The 23,179-nt window shown below is 36.7% G+C and overlaps 1 long non-coding RNA gene across 1 annotated transcript in view; it reads right to left on the reverse strand.

Moving 5' to 3' along the window:
* LOC118148910 (uncharacterized) overlaps positions 1-23,179 on the reverse strand; it is a 186,013-nt gene that overhangs the window by 93,304 nt on the left and 69,530 nt on the right. The gene's annotated exons all lie outside the window — the stretch shown is intronic.

Genomic DNA, 23,179 nt, shown 5'->3' on the forward strand with positions numbered 1-23,179 from the left:
ATAGCCCCAAATAGCAAAAATATTCAAACAAATCTTAAAGCCAGAAAATGGTACCAACATCACACTGTTAAATGTCAACATCTGATTATCAGTTACAAACATAATTTTGTACAAACTGAATATGCACATTGAATGTCAGTACACGGGTCCCATAAATGATAGTCCCAGTGTGGCATTCAGGGAGTTAGTGAAGAAAAGGAATATTCAAGGCTACTGCTTGTTGAGTTCTTACTACATGGTAGGAACTCATCAAGAGTTTTACCTGCATCATTTCAATGACTCTGCTCCATAAGTTGGTGCTATTATAAACTTTGTTTTGCAGATGGAGAAACTAAGTTTTTGCCCAAAGTCACAAAGCTACATAGTAAGCAACTGGGGGAGCCGGAATTTTAACATAGGTTTCTTTTGGCTTTAAACTTATCCCTGAGCAATTAAGCTATCAAATCTAACAAAGTTTTGGAGTGCCCTACTTGCCACCCTTAACTTTGAAAGTTTTGGAAGTTTTGTACACAATGAAAGAAAGAGTACTCCGGCCCCAGCCTCTAATGTTACAGGGGACAGGGAGGGATTCAACAACTTGGGGAAGGGCAGAAGCAAAGTTGAGGAGAAAAGGCAGCTTAAGGGCAATGCTTTTGTTTATTTCACCAATATCTTTGTCTAGCAAGGAGGGACTAGGCCCAGAAGCAAGTCCAGGCTGGAGAGAGATGCAGAATAATATGCCAGAGCCCACCTTTTAAGTTACAGACCAAAGTGATCTGTGCTGAGAAAATATGAACTGAGCAACTAAATATCAGACTCCCAATTGATGAGACACCAAAAAAATGTGGTCACTTGTAAAGGTGGCTGACCTGCCCAGAAAGCAAAAAGAAGAGCCAAATTTAAGGGTAGTGACATGGGTTACATTGTATTCTCCAATTGGCTGGAACTGGTCTTGGCAGCAAAGTTAGAGAGATGGAAAGTACAGAAAGAGGTCACTGGATTTTGGCTAGTAATTAATTCTGATCCAGGTTGAGTGATGCTAGGCATCTTAGGATCTCTTATAGTAAGTCCTATGAAGCTCAAGCTGGCACCTTATTTAAGAGAAGCACATGAGTAATTTCTGCCAAGTCATAGTGCCAATAATTCACATTACTGCCAAGCTCGTATCACTCATGCAAGCCTCTATTTTGCCAGTTGTAATTACAAGCTACTTTTAAGCCCCAAGGCCCTTTCCAATTCAAACATTCTATAACTCCATTGGGATTACTAAGGAGTTTATCAGAACCCATGATCCAACTAGAATCGCATCCCCTTCAAGAAAGCCTGAAGATTTGGAGAGTCAGGCCTGTGCTGGAGAAGACATGACAGAGCAGCTTTAAGTTAGAGAGGTAGCTTATAATTATACAATGCCAATTCTGAGGTCTAAGAGATAGTTTTAATTTGAAATGAGTGTTGGATGTGCTCAGTGGCTTAACAGTAGCTTGTTGTTAACTTACACTAAGTAGATAAAGTAAAGATAAATTATAAGTGTTTCTACATATAGAAGTTATGCAGGTTCACTGTATATTTTTAAATCAATATATCGAATAAAAAAATAAATTGTTCATCAGTTCATTCCCTGATAACCATATTAATGGTTTGGCTTGTTTCTGTGCAGTTTTAATACTTCCTGATCTCGCCCACTAAGCAGTGAAACTCTTCATTATAAGGATTGTTTCCTTTATCTTAAAATCCTTGAGCTTGGCCTAAGTAAGTGTCTAATAAATATAGACTTTCTTCAGGTAGCAAAAATAGATATTGTCTTTTGAAAAGTTTTATCATTTTTCCAACAATTTCTTTTTATGTTGATATAGCTGATTTTCACCCAAAACCCCTTTAAATAATTATAAGAAGTGATATTTTACCTTACAGCTCAGACTTCATTATATCTTACATTTTGATTAGAATTATGCTAATTAAATGCTTCTATCAGAGGTAGCAAAGAATCTACCAAAGTGATTAGACCACTAATGTGCATAATTATTATATCAATTATTTACATGAACAAAAGATTTTTTTAAATTGGAGTCAACTATGCTTTTCTCAATAGTTTTAAAAGTTATCTTTATAATGTTATCCACCCTTTGCAGTGACTTTCATCATCCATCCAACTTCTAGCCCCACAGAAGATACATCGTAACACATACTGTAAATGAATGGGATGTAAATTTATTAATATGAATGTCATAGAGGAAGGTGCAAATATTGAATGTTTTCAATATCTTAGGAGGAGGCTAGTTGAGATGGGATGTATAATAATTTTTTCATTAAATTTAATGAGAACATTTTTAATATAATGGCTTTTCATTTAGTGGTGGGTTTTGTGGGAATGAATTAAGATGGATTACTGAATTCTCAAAGTAATGAATTCTATCAAGAGAACACAGGCCTGAGTTAAGATTTAGCTATGTTGGTACTGAGGAGTTGACTATGCTCTAGCACTATATACATGTGTTGATTCTCCACATTAAAAAGTCTACCAGTAGGAAGTTTTATGTGGGACTGCTCACTTTGCAGGAATAAAGTACAATGGAAAAAGAAGAGCACATGATGAATCGCCCCAGCCCAGGCCTATGAACTACATCAGAGCTCTTCACTGAGAGGAACAGAAGTAGAAGCTGAACAACTTTTTTCATGGGGACTTTGAAGCGTGTGCTTCTGAGGTATGACATAGAGTAGGGTGATGCCTGTTTCTCCCCACCCTCTTTGTTTGGTGCCCAGTACCACTCCTGTATTGTAAGAATTCCAGGGCACTGGTGGAGATATTTAGACAGCAGCATCCATGTCTGGGCAGGAAGCTTCTGTGGTGGGCTGAATAATGAACCCCCAAAGATTTCCACATCCTAATTCCCAGAACCTGGGAATATATTGCCTTACATGGTAAAGGGACTTGGCAGGTGTCTGAGCTATTTATTAATTGCTCAGGATCTTGAGGTGAGAAGATTGCCCTAGATTTTCCAAGAGGGTCCAGTTTAATTATAAGATTCCTTATGAGAAGGATGAAGTATTAGAGTCAGAAAAATGATGTGGCCTTGGGGAAATGGAAGCAGAGCTTGGAGTGATGCACTTTAAAAATGGAAGATGGGTCCAGGAGCTGAGAAATGCAAGCAACCTCTAGAAGCTGTAAAAGGAAAGGAAACAGATTTATCCCTTATTCCCCTAGAAGGAACATAGCTCTGCCAACATATTGATTTCAACCCCATAAGACCCATTTTATACTTCTGACCTCCAAAATATAAGATAATGAATTTCTATTATTTTAAATCATAAACTTTGTGGTAATTTGTTATGATAGCATTAGGAAACTGATATTACTTGTAACAATGGACACACATCAGTGGTGGTCAGCAGAGACAGAAGTACTCAGTGGAGACCTGGTAGGAAGGCGGCAGTGCCCTGCAGGAGAGCTCATATGGGACACACTCCAGGGACTACTGAAAAATCTTGAGAGAGGGAATTTTTCAGGGGCCTGATAAATTCTGTTGCAATTGACTGGAATATTATTAATATTCCGGCTTTATTTGTAACCACAGACCCATGAAGCCTGGGGATATTCCAGTAACAGAATACCTCAAGCAGGCTTGACTTGCAAATAAACTTTCTCAAGTCTTTCACCAACTTTAGTTTGCAAAGCTTACTTGTCATTGATGGAAACAGGGTATCATCATTGAAGCCTCCTACTCCTTTCTCTCCATCCTATAATGTACCTGCTATCTAGAGTTATTCACTTGTCCTATAGGTAAAACGAGGCCTGAAAAGCTCAATCACAGACAAAACCAACACCTCACTCAAAGGAAAGCAAGCTGGTTTTCTAATGCTATTGCTTGTTTGAGGAGATGTTGAATAATCAAAGAGATACCAGTAGAGGGTCTGAAACCATGGGGCACTCATTCTATATGAGAATTGCATATCTGGCAATCTGACTCAGTTACATGGATTTAGGGAGTCATGGGGGCAGGAGGAGGAGCACGGCCCTGTGTTTTCATTGATATATCATTACTCTGCCTTCCAATGGTAACATCAACTGGGAAAGGTTAGACAACGATAGCATCTTCCCACGAGAACTACCTATAACTCAGTGATCTCCATAATACCTTATTACTATAAACAGACATGCCATAATTTGCAAGTCATAAAATTGTACTCATGAGTGCAACAGCTCTTTTAAATTCCATTGCAAACCCCTCACTACTCCATAATAGTTATTTATAATTTAATGAGCATTACCACTGTGAAGATAAAATAACTTGAATTACTAGTTGCACCTTATTTCTTGTGAATTCCCAAGCCAGATTAACCCATATAGTTGCAGTCACTTGATACTAATGGTATTTATAAACCAAAAAGGAAAAAATATGAAAGGGATTTAGAAAAAAATTTCATGTTAGTCACACAAACTATTTTATATTCAAGTACAATAAAATTGCCAGCCCATTTTAATAACAACCCAAAACAATCAAATATTGTTTTACTATGCTATAAATGGTTCCCATTTACTCTAGGAGTTCCTAAAATAAAAATTTCCAGATTAAAATGAATTCTATGTTTCTTAAAAGGCTAAATTTTAAGCTCAAATTTTCGTATAAAGGTTGCATGGACTGGCCTCAATATGCGAACCTATAATGTCAAATGAGGGCCGATTAAGTAAACTGGTGATTCTGAGTGAATCTTAGTCATGTTCTTATTGTTCTTTTGACACCACAAATACCTGCTACACCAGAGCTACGTTAGAGGTGATACAAGTAAGTAGCTACAAGCATATTTATACCCTTGTAACTACTGGTAAGGTCATGGAGATATAAAGGCTGAGCTGGGAGCAGTAATTAATTTCATGTAGACAATATCCCCAGACATATCTGTAAAGTAGGTACAGATTTCTCTCCCTTTTCTCCCTGAGTGGAACTCCTATCAGGGTTTTGGCGTCTTTCCCTTTATCTCACAGATAGTAATACTGCTCTTTGCTCCCTGACCCTCCTGGAGCCCCAGCTGGCTTTTCTCAGTCTACTCTATGTAGTTCCCACCAAAAGATCCATGCGCCACATCAGTCCAGTACCACATTGGCTAGCACATGCTAAGCTTAACATGTGCCTGTTGAATGAATGAATGAATAAAGGATTGAACAAATAGATGGATGCATGAAGAAATAAAATAATAAATAGGCTATCTTCCCAAACATTGTTTCATACTTGGGATCCTTTTCTTTTCTGACTTTTCTCTCTTGCATCAATATTCAACATTCTACTTCACATACACCCCCAATTATCCCATAGTTAAAAATATGTGTGTATTACAGGTGTGTGTGTGTGTGTGTGTGTGTGTGTGTGTATCATATATTAGTTGCTTAAAAGTCTGTAAGAATGCTGCTACCTCCTTTCATGGGAGACAGGAAGGCATTGCAGTATGATGGAACATAATCTTGGTCATCAGACAGCCCTGAGTTTGAATCTCCATTATGTCCCTAATCTGTAACATGGGCAAGTTACTTAACATCTCAGTGTCTCAACTTCCTCGTCTGTAAAATAAGACTATTAATGTATGCCTTCTTGAAAGTATTTTCAAGACCTTATTTATAGATCAATCCTAAATCTAGCAGCTAATCCTCCTGTCAAAGGAGCAAGTTTATAGGTTCCTCCCAAAGTCAAAGAGGAACTAAAATGCAGAATATAGATATTTCTAGAGCAATAACTTACTGAGAGCAAGCATTTGGCAGAGAATATTGAAGGAGGCTTCATCTCATTATCACAATTGCTAAACAACTGAGGGCAGAGGCTGAGAATCTTGTTCTGTTAGTAACAAAAGTTTTGATCTAATGAAAAAATTCATGGGTAGAACAAAAATGGAGCACCAAAAGTTCAGTAGAGCCTGAACAACACAATTAGTAAAATTCTGACAGAAGTAGAAGGTAGTTTCTGAATCCTATTTGGTAAAGATTTTTTTATCAATTTCTAATAATATATAACAAATATTAAAGTACTAGTTAGCCCTTTTATTTCCTGAATTGCTACTCCATAAGAAGTTATGAGAATTCCTCTGGATTAGTTATTTCAAACAAGTTTTGTTTTGGCCCAAATCTGTAAAAGTAAGATTTCTCTTCTAAAAGTTTCTTACTTGACTGTAGCTCTACTAGTTCCAGACATTAGCCATTCCCACGGCACAAAGAAGACTTTTTATGTCTTTACACAGAGAATTTCTCTGTTGTCAAAATTACTTTCTGACCTAAAAGTCAGGGAAGTGACTGTTTACATTAACTCTATATTCATCGGGTTCTAGAAACCTAATTCCAACCTTATCCTTCCAACTTTGTGAATCAATACTCAAGTTACTGAGAACATGGAAAAGAACCTCCAGTTTTCCACAATTTCATTTACTTGAGTAGTCAGTCAAATTATAATAGTGATTCTCCACACAAAAAAAATGATTTTGCCCCAAGGGGATTTGACAATATTTGGAAGCATTATTTGACATAACTGGGGAGTTGTTAGTGGCAGCTAGTGGGTAGAGGCCAGGGATGTTGCTAAACAGCCCACAATGCACACAGTAACTCCTCATAACAAAGCATTATCTGATCCTAAGTGTCAGTGGTGCCAATTTGGGAAATCTATGTTACACTGACACATGGTAATCCATGTGAGGCAGACACGTCATAACACGATGCTTAAGAGTGTGACTTACTCCTACTATTCCCCTAATAGGAATGTCACACATATCATATTATAGGAATCCTCAAAAACTAGACAGTTCTCAAGTTTCTTCAGAGTTACAAACTTCCATAAAATGAATATTATTCTGGGGCAACATAATTTTGAAATAAGCTTGCACGGTGGCTCAAGCCTGTAATCCCAGCACTTTGGGAGGCCAAGGCTGGTGGATCACGAGGTCAAGAGATCGAGACCATCCTGGTCAACATGGTGAAACCCCATCTCTACTAAAAATACAAAAAATTAGCTGGGCGTGGTGGCGCGTGCCTGTAATCCTGGCTACTCAGGAGGCTGAGGCAGGAGAATTGCCTGAACCCAGGAGGCGGAGGTTGTGGTGAGCCGAGATCGTGCCATTGCACTCCAGCCTGGGTAACAAGAGCGAAACTCCATCTCAAAAAAACATTTTCAAACAAATATTACATTGGAATGTTTTTATAATTTTCTGAAAGCTGAATCTCAAGATCTAGTATGCAATCCTACCTTGCCAAGAGATTGCTGTGTAACCTTAAGAAAGTCCCTTAACATCTATGAGTTTCAAGGTCTGCAATTACATACCTGCCTACCTCATGGAGGTTTCAAGGAAAAAGAGTTAAATCATGTCTGTAAATCACTTATGCACGTGTAAAATAATGGTAAGGTATTATTATGAATACCTCCTTTAGAATTGTGAAGCAACTGATTTTATGACTTTTTTCTGTTTGTTTGATGAACAGTTATGTCAAATTTTCAGATAATTTAAAAGCCCAGGCCAAGTGCAATGGCTCAGGCCTGTAATCCCAGTACTTACCCAATTGTGGCAATGTGATTAGAGGATAAAAGCTACTGGCCTTCCTAATGGGTATGTGTACTACTGATTAGCCAAAAAATAAGATTAATTTTTGTTGTTATAACCATCAGTGGCTATTCTCTGGGGTGAGTCAAATCATTCTCAGTTAAGAGAGCAACACAAGAGCACAATATAAATTATGAACACATTAAGATGACATAGATGATAGATATAGATGACAGATAGATGATAGATCAATAGACAGAAAATAAACAGAAAATGATCAAGAGAAATACATTTTTTTTGTATTTCATCGAACCAATTAAATGAGCATGTGTGTGTGTGTGTGTGTGCACGCTCGCACGCACACATATGGAAAAAATTTAGTACACTGCAAAATATTTAAAAATACTTTGTTAGAATAAGTGGGAGACAGAAAGAGGAAGCACTGAACATAAGGAACCAAGAATTTGGAAATGTAATCTTCTTAATATGAAACAACAAAAAAAAGAGAACCAAAATATATTTTGTGCATGCAAAAGTCAGACATTCACTGAGTAATGTCTCAAAAAAGAAATGATGAAAACAACAAAAGCAATTGCAACAAAAAGCCAAAATTTGACAAATTGGATCTAATTAAAGAGCTTCTGCACAGCAAAAGCAACTAGCATCAGAGTGAATAGACAGCCTACAGAATGGGAGAAAATTATTGCAATCGACCCATCTAACAAAGGTCTAATATCCAGAACCTGCAAGGAACTTAAATAAATTTACAAGAAAAAACAAATGAACCCATCGAAAAGTGGGCAAATGATATAAACAGATACTTCTCAAACTAAGACATTTATGCGGCCAACAAATATATGAATAAGCTCATCATCACTGATAATTAGAGAAATGCAAATCAAAACCACACTGAGCTACCATCACATGCCAGTCACAATGGCAAGTATTTAAAAAGTCAAGAAACAATAGATTCTGGTGAGGCTGTGGAGAAACAGGAATACTTTTACACTGTTGGTAGGAACGCCAATTAGTTCAACCATTGTAGAAGACAGTGTGGCGATTCCTCAAGGATCTAGAACCAGAAATGCCATTTGACCCAGCAATTCCAGTACTGTTAAGAGAGTCCCTTAAGAGTATATCCCTTTGGTATATACCAAAGAAATATAAATCACTGTACCATAAAGACATAGGCACACATAGGTTTATTGCAGCACTATTCACAATAGCAAAGATTTGGAACCAACCCAAATGCCTATCAATGATAGAGTAAATAAAGAAAAGGTAGTATATATATATATATATATATATATCATGGAATACCATGCAGCCATAACAAATAATGAGATCATGTCCTTTGCAGGGATGTGGATGAAGCTGGAAGCTAATCATCCTCAGCAAACTAACACAGAAACAGAAAACCAAGTGCCACATACTCTCACTCATAAGTGGGAGTTGAACAATGAGAACACCTGGACACAGGGAGGTGAACAACACATAACGGAGCCTGTTGGGGGGTGCGGGACAAGGGGAAGGAGAGTATTAGGACAAATACCTAATGCACATGGGGCTTAAAACCTAGATGATGAGTTGATAGGTACAGCAAACCACCATGGCATATGTATACCTATGTAACAAACTTGCATGTTCTGCACATGTATTCTGGAACTTAACTTTAAAAAAAATGAACAAACATTGCATTAAAATTTCTTATGAAACTTACTTAGTTTGGCTGCATATGAAATTTGGGCTTGGAATTACTTTAAGAATGTTGAATATTGGCCCCCAATTTCTTCTGGCTTATAGGGTTTCTGCTGAGAGTTCCACTGTTAGTCTTATGGATTTCCCTTTGTAGGTTAATTGACTGTTCTCTCTAGCTCCCTTTAACATTTTTTCCTTCATTTTGACCTTGGAAAGTCTGACGATTATGCATCTTGGAGGTGAACTTGTATTGTATCTTACTGAGCTTCTCTGCATTTCCTGAATTTGAAAGCTGGTCTATGTAGCTTTACTGGGAAAGTTCTCATGAGTAATATACTTGTCAATGTTCTTACACTATCCCCATCTCTTTCAGGGACACCAATGAGTTGAGTATTTGATCTCTTTACATAGTCCCATATTTCTCAGAAGTTTTGTACATTTTCATTCTTTTTTCTCTATTCTTGACTGTCTTATTTCAGCAAGCCAGTGTTCAAGCTCTGAGATTATTTCCTCAACTTTGTCTATTCTGCTATTAATTCTTATGATTCCATTATTAAACTCTTGTATTGTGTTTTTCAGGTCTATCAGGTCAGTTACCTTCTTTTCTATACTGGTTATTTTGTCTGTCAGCTCCTGTATCATTTTATTGTGATTCTTAGCTTCCTTGTATTGGATTTCAAAATAATCCTGCATCTCAATGATCTTCATTCCTATCCATACTCTGAATTCCGTTGCTATCATTTCAACCATATCAGCCTAGTTCAGATCCCATGCTGTCAAAGTGGTATGAAACTTCGGAGGAAAGAAGGCACTCTGTTTTTTCAAGTTGTGAGAGTATTTGAATTGGTTCTTTATCATCTTTGGGAGTTGATGTTTCTTCAATCTTTGACATTGCTGACTTTTGGGTGTTTTTTTTCTTTTATCCTATTTGATGATCTTGAAAGCTTGATTGTGATATAAGGTGGAATCAGCCAACTGGCTTCATTTCTAGAAGATTTTAGGGAGTCAACGCTCAGCTCTCAACACCTTCACTGTGTTCTCTAACTCTGGGGAACTTATATCAGGCTCTGACTTTGTTCTCTGGCTCTCAAACTCAGGAATCTACTGCACAGGAGGTGGGTAAGGTGCTCCCAGACCACTGGTCACTACACTCTAATGGGTGGTGTCAGCCAAAGCATTTCATAGTGCAGTGTTAATGGAATCTGTCCTTTTTGCACGTGTCAGCTGCAGTGGCTATGGCAGCCCAGGAGGGTGAATGCTCTTTGACTGCAACAGGATGCTAGTGAGTGCTGGAGTGCCTGCCTCTGTATAGACATTCACCATAATGGCAGAGGCAGCATAGCTTTTGAGCAGTCTGTACTTGGGCAGGTCTGTGTGCTTTCTCTGTGCACTGCAAGCAGGGGTGGTCACTTAGGGAGGTGGAAAATCTACTGTTCTCTGTGCCTAATTTTACTTCCATGGCAATGTTGGTACAAGGGCAGGTCACGGGAGGGGGCAGGGTTGACCTGCTCTGTGCCTGCCAAGGCTTTGATTACAATGGCGGTCCAGTGGTGGAGGTGTGTGGAGTGTATTTTTGTCACAGCAGCAGCAGGGTAGGGTGTGCACACACAAACATGCACTAACAAGGCAAGGAAGGGAAAAGCCTGCCCATGCACACACACACCAGCAACACAATGTGGAGTTGCCATGGGCTGAGGAGAAGCTGCAATATGGAAAAAAGAGCAGGCTAGCTGATAAGCAGCCACCCCACTGGAGCCCTTACTGACTAGGCATTGTCTGCCAGCACGTGAACTACAAAGCAGTCCCCAAGAGCACCACCTGAGGCTTCCCTGCAAGCAGGTGTTGCTTGTTGGGCATGTAATTGTCTTTTTTTTTTTTTAAGACAAGGTCTCACTTTGTCACCCAGAGTGGAGTGCAGTGGTGTGATCATGGCTCACTGCAACCTTGCCCTCCTGGACTCAGGTGATCCTCCCACCTCAGCCTCCCAAGAAGCTGGGACCTCAGGCACATGCCACTACACCCAGCTATTTTTTGTAGAAACAGAGCCTCTCTATGTTGCTCAGGCTGGCCTCTAACTCCTGAGTTCAAGTGATCCTGCTGCCTCAGCCTCACAAACTGTTGGGGTTACAAGAATGAGTCACCACACCCAGCCATGAATGTCTTAACAGAAACATGGTTTGCAAGTATTTTTTTTTTCATTCTGTAGGTTACCCTATTTACTCTACTGGTTGGTTCTTTTGCTGTATGGAAAGCTGTTTAGTTTAACAAATTTCCACTTATTTATTTTTGCTTTGATTAAAAAAACAAAGAAAACACAAATGGAAAGCTATCCTGTATTCATAAATTATAAAACTTAATATTGTTAAAATCTCCATACGATCCAAAGCAATCTACAGACATAATGTAATTTTTCTCAAAATCCCAATGGTATTTTTCCCAAAGATAGAAAAAAAAATTCTAAAAGTTACATGGAACCATGAAAGTTCCTGAATAGTCAAAACAATCTTGAAGAAAAAGCTGAAGACATCACACTTCCTGATTTAAATATATATTGCAAAGCTACATTAATTAAAACAGTATGGCATGGTATGGCATACAGATAGACATTTAGACAAATGGAACAGAAAAGAACTCTGAAATAAATCCACACATATATACCATTGATACTTCAAGAATATGGTGGTTATGGTTGATAATTTCCCACACAGTTAAAATGTATAACTTCTGACTCCCCCAAAACTCTGTGCATAACTTCTGACTCCCCTAAAACTACTAATAGCCTACTAGTAACATAAACAGTCAATTATTACATATTTTCTGTAATAATTGTTGGCCCTACTAGTAACACAGTCAATTATTACATATTTCTTATATGTATTATATGCTGCATTCTTTCCACTTTCAGAACAACTCTAACAGATCTAGAGCTGACAAACTCACTATAAGAATTTCATAATATTGGCCAGGCATGGTGGCTCATGCCTGTAATCCCAGCACTTTGGGAGCAGAGGCAGGTGGACCACCTGAGGTCTGGAGTTCAAGACCAGTCTGGCTAACATGGTGATACCACATCTTTACTAAAAATACAAAAATTAGCTGGGTGTGGTGGCAGACACCTGTAATCCCAGCTTCCTGGGAGGCTGAGGCAGGAGAATTGCTTGAACCTAGGATGTGGAGGTTGCAGTGAGCCAAGATCATGCCATTGCACTCCAGCTTGGGCAAAAAGAGTGAGACTCTGTCTTAAAAAAAAAAAAGAGAGAATTTCCTAATATTATACAATGAGAAGTTTTAACAGCAGAATAGATCAAGCTGAGGAAAGAATATCAGAGCTTGAATAACTAGTTCTTCAAATAAACTTAGATAAAATAAAAGAAAAAAGAATTAAAAAAATAAAACCTCCAAGAAATATGGGATTACATAGAGATACCAAACTTACAATTCACTGGCATTCCAGAAAATTAGAGAAAGAGAGCGAGCAACTTGGAAAATATATTTGAAGATATTATCCATGAAAATTTCCCCAACCTTGCTAGAGAGGTCTACATGCAGATTCAAGAAATTTGGAGAACCCTAGTGAGATACTTTTCTACTACAAGAGGACCATCCCCAAGACATATAGTCTTCAGACTCTCCAAGGTCAGTGTGAAAGAAAAAAATACTAAAGGCAGTTAAACACAAGGGGCAGGTCACATACAAAGGGAACCCCATCAGGCTAACAGTAGACCTCTCAGCAGAAATCTTATGAGCCAGAAGAGATGAGGGGCCTATCTTTGGCATTCTTAAAGACATTTCAACTAAAAATTTATATCCAGCAAAACTAAGTTTAATATGTGAAGAAGAAATAAGATAATTTTCAAACAATGCTAAGAGAATTTGTTATCACCAGACTTGCTTTACAAGAGGTCCTTAAGGGGGTGATAAACATGGAAACAAAGGCCATTATCTGCCAACACAAAAATACTTAAGTACATAGCCTACTGACACTATAAAGCAAACATAAACTCAAATCTATATAACAACCAGATAACAGGATCATAGGCTCAACTCCTCACATATCAATATTAACCTTGAACATAAATTGTATAAATTCCCCACTTAAAAGGCACAGCATGGCAAGTTGGATAAAGAAGCAAGACCCAACTATATGCCATCTTCAAGAGACCCATCTCATGTGCAGTGACACACACAGGCTCAAAGTAAAAGGATGGAGAAAGATCAGTGGAGATGAAAAACAAAGAATAGGAGTTGCTCTTATTTCAGACAAAATAAACTTTAAACAAACAACAATCAAAAGGAAAGGAAGGGCATTACATAACGATAAAGGGTTCAATTCAACAGGAATACTTGACTATCATATATATGTGTGTGTATGTGTATATCTTGTGTGTACGTGTGTGTGTGTATATATATACACACACACACACACACACAATGCTGGCACATCAAGATTTAGAAAATAAATTGTTAGAGACCTACAAAGAGACTTAGGTACCCACACAATAATAGTAGGAGACTTCAACACCCCACTGACAGCATTAGACAAATCCTTGAGGCAGAAAATATTACTATGACCCTAAATAAACACAAAAAACTTTAAGACTATTACAATCACCTCTATGCACACAAACTAGAAAACCTGTAAGAAATGGATAAATTCCTGGAGACACAAAGCCTTCAAAGATTGAACCATAAAGAAATTGAAATCCTGAACAGACCAATAATGTGTTCTGAAAATAAATCAGTAATTGAAAAAAAAACACCGCCCAAGCAACCATAAAAAGCCCTGGACCATACATGTTCACAGTCAAAGTCTATCAGATGTAAGGAAGAGTTGGTACCAATCCTACTAAATTATTCCCAAAATTGAGAAGGAAGAACCCTTCCTTCACTCATTCCATGAGGCCAGCATCATTCTTACACCAAAACCTGTCAGACACACAATGGGGGGGGGGGCGAAAAACACTTCCCTAATGAACATAGATGCAAAAATTCTCAGCAAAATACTAGCAAATTGAATCCAGTAGCACATAAAAGGCTAATCTATCACAATTAAGTAGCTTTATTCCTGGGATGCCAAGGTTGGTTCAACATATGCAAATCAATAAATGTGATTCAGTATATAAAACAGAACTAAAAGCTAAAACTACATGATAATTTCATTAACTGCAGAAAACATTTTGATAAAATTCAACATTCCTTCATATTAAAAACCCTCAGCAATCTAGGAATCGAAGGAACATATGTCAAAATAATGAAAACCATCTATGACAAACCTACAGCTGACACCATACTGAATGGGCAAAAGCTGGACACATTTCCCTTGAGAACTAAACAAGACAAGGTTGCTCACTCTCACCACTCCTATTCAACATGGTACTTGAAAATCCTAGCCTGAGCAATTAGGCAAGAGAAGAAAATAAAGGGCATCCAAATTGGTAAAGAGGAAGTCAAATAGTCAAACTGTCACTGTTCACAATGATATAATTCTGTACCTAGATAACTCTATCATTTCTTGCCAAATGCTCCTAGAACTGATAAACAACTTCAGTAAAGTCCTAGAATACAACATCAACATAAAAAAATTAGTAATATTTTTATATACCAATAATATCCAAGCTGAGAGGCAAATTGGTAATGTAATCCCATTTACAATAGCCACAGTAAGAATAAAATACCTAGGAATAAAGCTAACCAGGGAGGTGAAAGATCTCTACCATTAAAATTATAAAACACTGCTGAAAGAAATCAGAGGCAATGCAAACAAATGGAAAAACATTCCATGCTCATGGACAGAAATAATCAATATTGTGAAAATGGTCATACTATCCAAAGCAATTTACAGATTCAATGTTATTCCTTCCAAACTACCGATGTCATTCTTCACAGAGATAGAAAAAAGAAAAACATTTTAAAATTTATATGGAACAAAAAAAAAATCCCAAATGGGCAAAGCAATTATAAGTAAGCAAAAAGAACAAAGCTCGAGGCATTACATTATCTGACTCTAAACTTTGCAACAAGGCTACAGTAACCAAAACGTCATGATAATGGTACAAAAACATACACATAGACCAATGTAACATGTTAGACAACCCAGAAATAAAGCCACACACCTATAACTATGTAGTCTTTGACTAAGTCAACAATAATAAGCAATGGAAAAAGGCCTCCCTATTCAATAAATGGTGTTCGGGTAAGCGGCTAGCTATATGCCAAAGATTGAAACTGGACACCTTCATTTCACTATATACAAAAACTAACTCAAAAGGGATTAAAGACTTAAATGTGCGACCTAAAAACTATAGAAACCCCAGAAAAAAAAAACTAAAAAAAAATACCATTCTGATCACAGGTTTTGGCAATAGTTTCATAACAAAATCTCCAAAAGCAATTGCAACAAAAACAAAAATATGTGAGTGAGACCAAATTAAACTAAAGAGCTTCTGTGCAGCAAAATAAACTATAAACAAAGTAAACAGACCCTACCGAATGGGAGAAAATATTCCCAAACCAGGCATTTGACAAGGATCTAATATTCAGAATCTTTTAATGCATTTAAACAATTCAACAAGAAAAAAAACATTTAAAATGGACAAAGGACATGGATAGACAATTCTCAAAAGACGACATATGCATGACCAACAAGCATATGGAAAAATGCTCAATATCACCAATTATTGGAGAAATGCAAATGAAAACTACAATGAGATATTATCTCACACCATTAAGAACTGCTATTTGAAATTTGGAAAATAACAAATGTTGGTGAGGCTACAGAGGAAAGGGAATGCTTATACACTGCTGGTGGAAATGTAAATTAGTTCAACCACTGTGGAAAGCAGACTGGAGATTTTCCAAAGAACTTAAAACAAATCTACCATTCAACCCAGCAATACTACATAATTTGACTTAGACCCTCTTCAGCATGCTTTAAATGCTTTACATAGTGTAAAGCTATGCTCAGTATATAACTTTACACTACATATTAGCAATGTAGGTTGCAAATCCCACAGTATAATGGTATAATTTTTTATTAATAGTCATATACATTCTAAAAAAATGAAGTAAGGGAGAACATTACTCTTTTACATTGTTAAACATGAAGTATCAAACACAGAGTTGGAAGAGATGCACAGAACTGACTGGCTCTAGCACACAACTGAAATCTAAGTACTTCCTATTTCCATGGACGAGTTCTCACTTTCCTTTACAGTACCAGGATTTTGAAATGTCTCAAGAATGTATTTTGCAAAGGATGACCTGAGAACATATACTGGTTATTCTTCATAATAAATTTTCATTGGCAATTCTATTCCGTTAAAGCTGTATTAGAGGTGCCTGTATCCAAAACCCATAAAACTTTTCAAAAGACTTAAGAATTCTTTATGTCAACCATTTCATTTTGGAGTTGGAGAAATTGAGACCCAGACAATGTAACATGTTTGATATGTGACAGAATATAATCTATATTTTGTATATCATACCTGAATATTGGAATTAAGTACAACAGCAAAAATTTATATTAATTAATCTCCTTTTAAATATTTGCAGATAGGACTTTCAAATTATGATGTAAATTTATGCAAGAAACTCAAATCAGAAGCTTCCCTAGTTTTGATATAATAAAATCTTCTACTCTTACTATAAACTCCTACATTTTTTTCCTTCAGTCCATTGAAAAGTGAAAGTGCCAAACTGTCTTTTTTCGGCCCTTCCCCTTGGGATCCTGTCACTCTTATTTAGCATACCACATTTTTTTCATGGAAATAGCACTGTTTAGTTTATTAAAAATTCATGGGACACAATTTTCTCTTCAGTACATAGGGCCTCAGGCTTTCTACCATGTCTATATCATTGCCTAAAAACTTACCTATATTTAAAAGATTCATGAATTTAGAGTTACTACTGACTACATTTTGGCAGTACTTTTTTTATAGTTATAGAAACACAGAATTAGAAAAATCTATAAGCGGTCATTTATCCTGTCTTTGCTTCTAGGAAGACTTGTCTTACATAATCAAAATAGATAAATAACTAGTCTTATTCTTAAAAAAAGAACATATTGGCACTCACCTTCATGTATAATAAATATTTCAGTGAAAGGTTGTATTTCTTGTGGAATAAGCTTTTTGTTGTAATAATGATTCTAATTTTTCTTGCCAAATAAATGGGCTTTTAAATAGCCTCTATGCTTTATTTATTTTCCAAATTTTAGTTATTACATATCTCCTAATCTGTTTATAACATTTCTATATCTCTCTTAAATTAGGAATCTAGATAATTATTTGTCATGAGCACAGGCACCTTGATATATCTAATATTAATAGTAATAATCATTTATCAAGTACATACTATGTTCCAAGGCCTGGGCCAATAAAACCTTGACAGATGGTGTCTCAGAGCATCACAACAGCCCCATCAGATCATAATATCAACTCTATTTTATACCTGAGGTAACAGTCTTAGAAAAATGGTTTACTCAAATTGCAAAGCTAGAGAGTAGCAGAGATTTAATCCAGTCTGTTTGATTTCAAGGACTTATTATTTCCTACTATGTTAATATTCCCTATGCTAATGAGCTACAATTCACTTGTTAATATGGATGAAAATTGAAGCTTTAGACAAATATGAAAATGAAAGCTAATAAACATCTTTTTAGAAATAAGAGTACAGAAAGTCACTAGTTAAATTATAATGGATAACTTGATTAATAGACACAGTTAAGTATTCTGCTCAATCTCAGAATGAATAAAGAGATTAATACAATCTTTTTATTCCTTCAGAGACTTCCAAAATATGCTTGAAGGTCCATCTCAAAGGCCACTTCTTACCCTAGCTAGAGCAATCAGACAAGAGAAGGATATAAAGGGCATATAAGTTGAAAAGGAAGAAGTTGAATTATCCCTGTTTGCAGATTATGTAATCTTATATTTGGAAAAACCTGAGGACTCCACCAGAAAACTATTAGAACTGATGAAAAATTCAACTTCAGCAAATTTGTAGGATACAAAATCAACATAAAAAATCAGTAGCAGACCGGGCACAGTGGCTTACCCCTGTAATCCTAGGACTTTGAGAGGCCAAGGTGGGCAGATCACAAGGTCAAGAGTTCGAGACCAGCCTGGCCAATATGGTGAAACCCTGTCTCTAATAATACAAAAAAAAAAAAAAAAAAACTAGCTGGACGTGGTGATGGGCACCTGTAATCCCAGCTACTTGGGAGGCTGAGGCAAGGAGAATCGCTTGAACCTGGGAGGTGGAGGTTGCAGTGAGCTAAGATGGCACCACTGCCCAGGTGGCAGTACAAGACTCCATCTCAAAAAAAAAAGAAAAAAAGAAAAAAATCACATTTCTCTATGTTCAACAGTGACCAATGTAAAAAACAAATCAAGAAAGTAATTCAATTTACAATAACCACAAATAAAATACCTAGCAATTAACCAAAGGAGTGAACTATCTCTATGATGGAAACTATAAAACACTGGTTAAAGAAATTGAAGAGAAAACCAAAAAATGGAAAAACATTCAACGTTCATGGATTGAAATAATCAACATTGATAAAATGTCTATATTACTCAAAGCAATCTACAGTTTCATTGCAATCTGTCAAAATACCAATGACATTCTTCACAGAAATAGAAACAAAATCCTAATTTACATGAAACTACAAAAGACCCAGAATAGCCAAAGCTATTCTGAGCAAAAAGAAAAAAACTGGAGGAATCACATTATCTGATTTCAAATTATAATACAGAGCTGTAGTATCAGCTATAGTATGATATTGTCCAAAGAGACACAGACCAATGAAACAGAATAGAGAATCAAGAACCCAGAAACATATCTACAGAGCTACAGTGAATCCATTTTCAACAAAGGTGCCAAGAACATACACACGGGAAAAGACAATCTCTTCAGTAGATGATGTGAGGAAAACTGGGTATCTTTATGCAGAAGAATGAAATGAGACCCCTATATCTTGCTATATAGAAAAATTAAATCAAAATGGATTAAATATTTAAATCTAAGACCTCAAACAATATAGCTACTACAAGAAAACATTAGGGAAAATCTCCAGGACACTGGTCTGGGCAAAAATCTATTGAGCAATACCCTACAAGCACAGGCAAACATGGACAAATGGGATGCAACAAGTTTAAAAGCTTCTGCACAGCAAAGGAAACAACAAAGTGAAGAGACAGTCCACACAATGGGAGAAAATATTTGCAAGCTACCTATCTGACAAGGGAGGAATAACCAAAATATATAAAAAGCTCAAACAACTCCATAGGAAAAAAATCTAATATTCCAATCAAAAAATGGGAAAAGTATCTGAATAGACACCTCTCAAAAGAAGATACAAAAGGCAGAGGCATATGAAAATGTGCTCAACATCCCTGATTATCAGAGAAATGCAAATCAAAACTACAATGAGATATCATCTTACCCGAGTTAAAATGGCTTATATCCTAAAGACTGGCAGGAACTAATGCTGGCAAGGATGTGGACATAAAAGAACCCATATACACTGCTGATCAAAATGTAAATTAGTACAACCACCATGGAGAACAGTTTGGAGGGTCCTCAAAAAAGTAAAAATTGAGCTACCATATGATCCAGCAATCCCGCTGCTGGTACATACTCAAAACAAAGGAAATCAGTATATCAGAGAGATAATCTGCACTACTATGTTTGTTGCAGTATTTTTTACAATAGCTAAGATTTGGAAGCAACCTAAATGTCCACTAACAGATGAGTGGATAAAGAAAATGTAATACATGTATACAATAGAGTACTATTCAGCCATAAAAAAAATGAGGTCCAGTCATTTGCAACAACATAGATGGAAATGGAAGTCATTATGTTAAGTGAAATAAGCCAGGCACAGAAAGACAAGCATCATATGTTCTCACTTATTTGCAGGATCTAAAAATCAAAACAATTGAACTCATGGACATAGAGAGAAGAAGGATGGTTAACAGAAAGTGGGAAGGATGGTGGGGACCTGAGGAAGAGGATGGGATGGTTAATGTGTACAGAAAATAGAAAGAATGAATGAGACCTACTATTTTGTAGCACAATAGGGTGACTACAATCAATAATCACTACATTTTTAAATAACTTAAAGAGTGTAACTGGATTGTTTGAAATTCAATGGATAAATGTTTGAGGGCATGAATACGCCATTCTTTATGATGTGCTTATTTCACATTGCATGCCTGTAACAAAACATCTCATGTACCCCATAAATATATACACCTACTATGTACCTACAAAAATTAATTTGAAAATGGTATTTGGTTTAAATAAATAATAAAAATAAGAGTACAGAAAGTCATCAGTTAAATTATAATGGATAACTTGATTAATAGAGATAGTTAAGTATTTTGCTCAATCTCAGAATGTAGAGGACCCATAGGAGGCTATGGTGCATTTCCTTGCCATTATGCAGAAAGTTGCCTCTATCATCATACATGGCTGACTATAGAGTTTTAAATATAATTATTATATTTTAATATTATTCTATTTTTTACATTTTATTATATATCTATATATTTATATTTCTTATATTTATATTATTTCTTATATTTACATATATAAAGAAGACTGCATAACCAAATTTCTCCCTTTTTAAAAATTGTTCTATAAAGACAACACCACTTTAATTCTTTCCAAGTTCAGTAGTATTATGTATATTTACATTATTATGCAACCAATCTCCAGAACTTCTTCATCTTGTTTTGCAAAAATTCAGTACAACAACTCCCTATTTCTCTCCTTCCTCCAAGCCCCTGATAATCACCATTCTACCCTCTGTTGCTACAAATTCGACCACTCTAGACACTTCATATAAGTGGAATAACATAGAATTTTCTTTTTGTAACTGGCATATCTCACTTAGCATACTGTCCTCAAGATTCATCTATGCTGCAGCATGTGTCAAAACGTTCTTTTTTTTGAGGCCGAATAATATTCTATTTTATGCATATGCCACATTTGTTTATCCATTCATATATCTTTACAAATTTAGGTAGTGTTTATATTTTGGCTATCGTGAATAATGCTACTATAAATGTGGGTGTACATATATCTCTTTGAAACCTTGCTTTCAACTTTTGGGGTACATACCCAGAAATGAAATTGCTAGATTATATGATAACTGTATTTTTTAAGTTTTGGGGGGCCACATACTAGTTTTCATGGCAGCTACACTATTTTACATCCCCACCAACGGTGCACAAAGGTTTCTATTTCTCCACATCCTCAGCAACACATCTTTTCCTGTTTTTATTTTGTTGTTGTTCTTGTTGTTTTTAATAGCCATTCTCATGGATGTGAGTTAATACTTCATTGGTATTTAAATTTGGATTTTCCTAATTATTGATGACATTGAGTATCTTTTTTTTCTTTTTCTTTTTGAGATGGAGTCTCGAAGCATAAGAAAAGAGATGGAGTCTCACTCTGTCACCCAGGCTGGAGTGTAGTGATATGATCTCGGCTCACTGCAACTTCTGCCTGCCATGTTCAAGCGATTCTCCTGTCTCAACTTCCTGAGTAGCTGAAATTACAGGCACGTGCCACCACACCTCGCTAATTTTTGTATTTTTAGTAGAGACAAGGTTTCACCATGTTGGTCAGGCTGGTCTCGAACTCCTGACCTCGCGATCTGCCTGCCTCAGCCTCCCAAAGTGCTGGGCCACTGCACCCGGCAGAGTATCTTTTGATATGTTTGTTAGTCATACATATATATATATATATATGTGACTTTATATATATATATTTTTTTGAGAAATGTCTTTAAAGAAATTTATAATCTTTAGAGAAATGTCTACTCAAATCATTTGCCCATTTTTTAAATTGGAGTATTGGTTTATTTTTATGTTGAATTGTAGGAGCCAATTTTATTCTATTCATGGCTTCTATACTGGCATTGACAACTTTCAAGGAGGAATGACCATAGGTTAATCCAACATAAAATTTCAGAGCATTAAACAGAAGTGCAAGTGAATTTGTACACTCTTCCTATGTTAAATCTGAACACGAGAGCAATTCTTTTACTGGAAACCATCATGCTCAGCAAACTGACACAAGAACAGAAAATCAAACACCGCATGTTCTCACTCATAGGCGGGTGATGAACAATAAGAACATGTGGACACAGGGAGGGGAGCATCACACACTGCAGTCAGTTGGGCGTTCTAGGAGAGGGACAGGAGGATGGTGAGGAATAGAGGGTGGTGAGGAATAATGTGGGGAGAAATACCAGATGTAGGTGGTGGGGGATGAAGGCAGCAAATCACCTTGCCATGTATGTACCTCTGCAACAATCCTGCATGATCTGCACATGTACAAAAATTACAATAAAAAGGTATCTAAAGTACAATAAAAAAGAAAAGGGCCGGGTGCGGTGGCTCAAGCCTGTAATCCCAGCACTTTGGGAGGCCGAGGCGGGTGGATCACGAAGTCAACAGATCGAGACCATCTTGGTCAACATGGTGAAACCCCGTCTCTACTAAAATTACAAAAAATTAGCTGGGCACGGTGGTGCGTGCCTGTAATCCCAGCTGCTCGGGAGGCTGAGGCAGGAGAATTGCCTGAACCCAGGAGGCGGAGATTGCGGTGAACCGAGATCGCGCCATTGCACTCCAGCCTGGGTAGCAAGAGCGAAACTCCGTCTCAAAAAAAAAGAAAAGAAAAGATTAAATCACTGACAAAAAAAGAGGAAAGCTCAGGGCTGAATAGATTCTCGGCAGAATTCTGCCAAATGTTTAAATAACTAATACCAATTATCCTCAAACTATCCCCCTAAAAATGAAAAAGGAAGAAAATTTTCCTAACCTATTCCATAAAGTCAGCTTTACCCTGATATCAAACCAGACAAGGACACAACAATAATAAAAATACAGGCAAATATGCTAATGAACAAAGATGCAAAATCTCTCAACAAAAATACTAGCAAACCAAATCCAACACAGCATGTCAAAAAGATATATAC

This window comes from Callithrix jacchus, chromosome 17 (genome assembly GCF_049354715.1).
Source record: "Callithrix jacchus isolate 240 chromosome 17, calJac240_pri, whole genome shotgun sequence".
NCBI classification, from domain to species: Eukaryota; Metazoa; Chordata; class Mammalia; order Primates; family Cebidae; genus Callithrix; species Callithrix jacchus.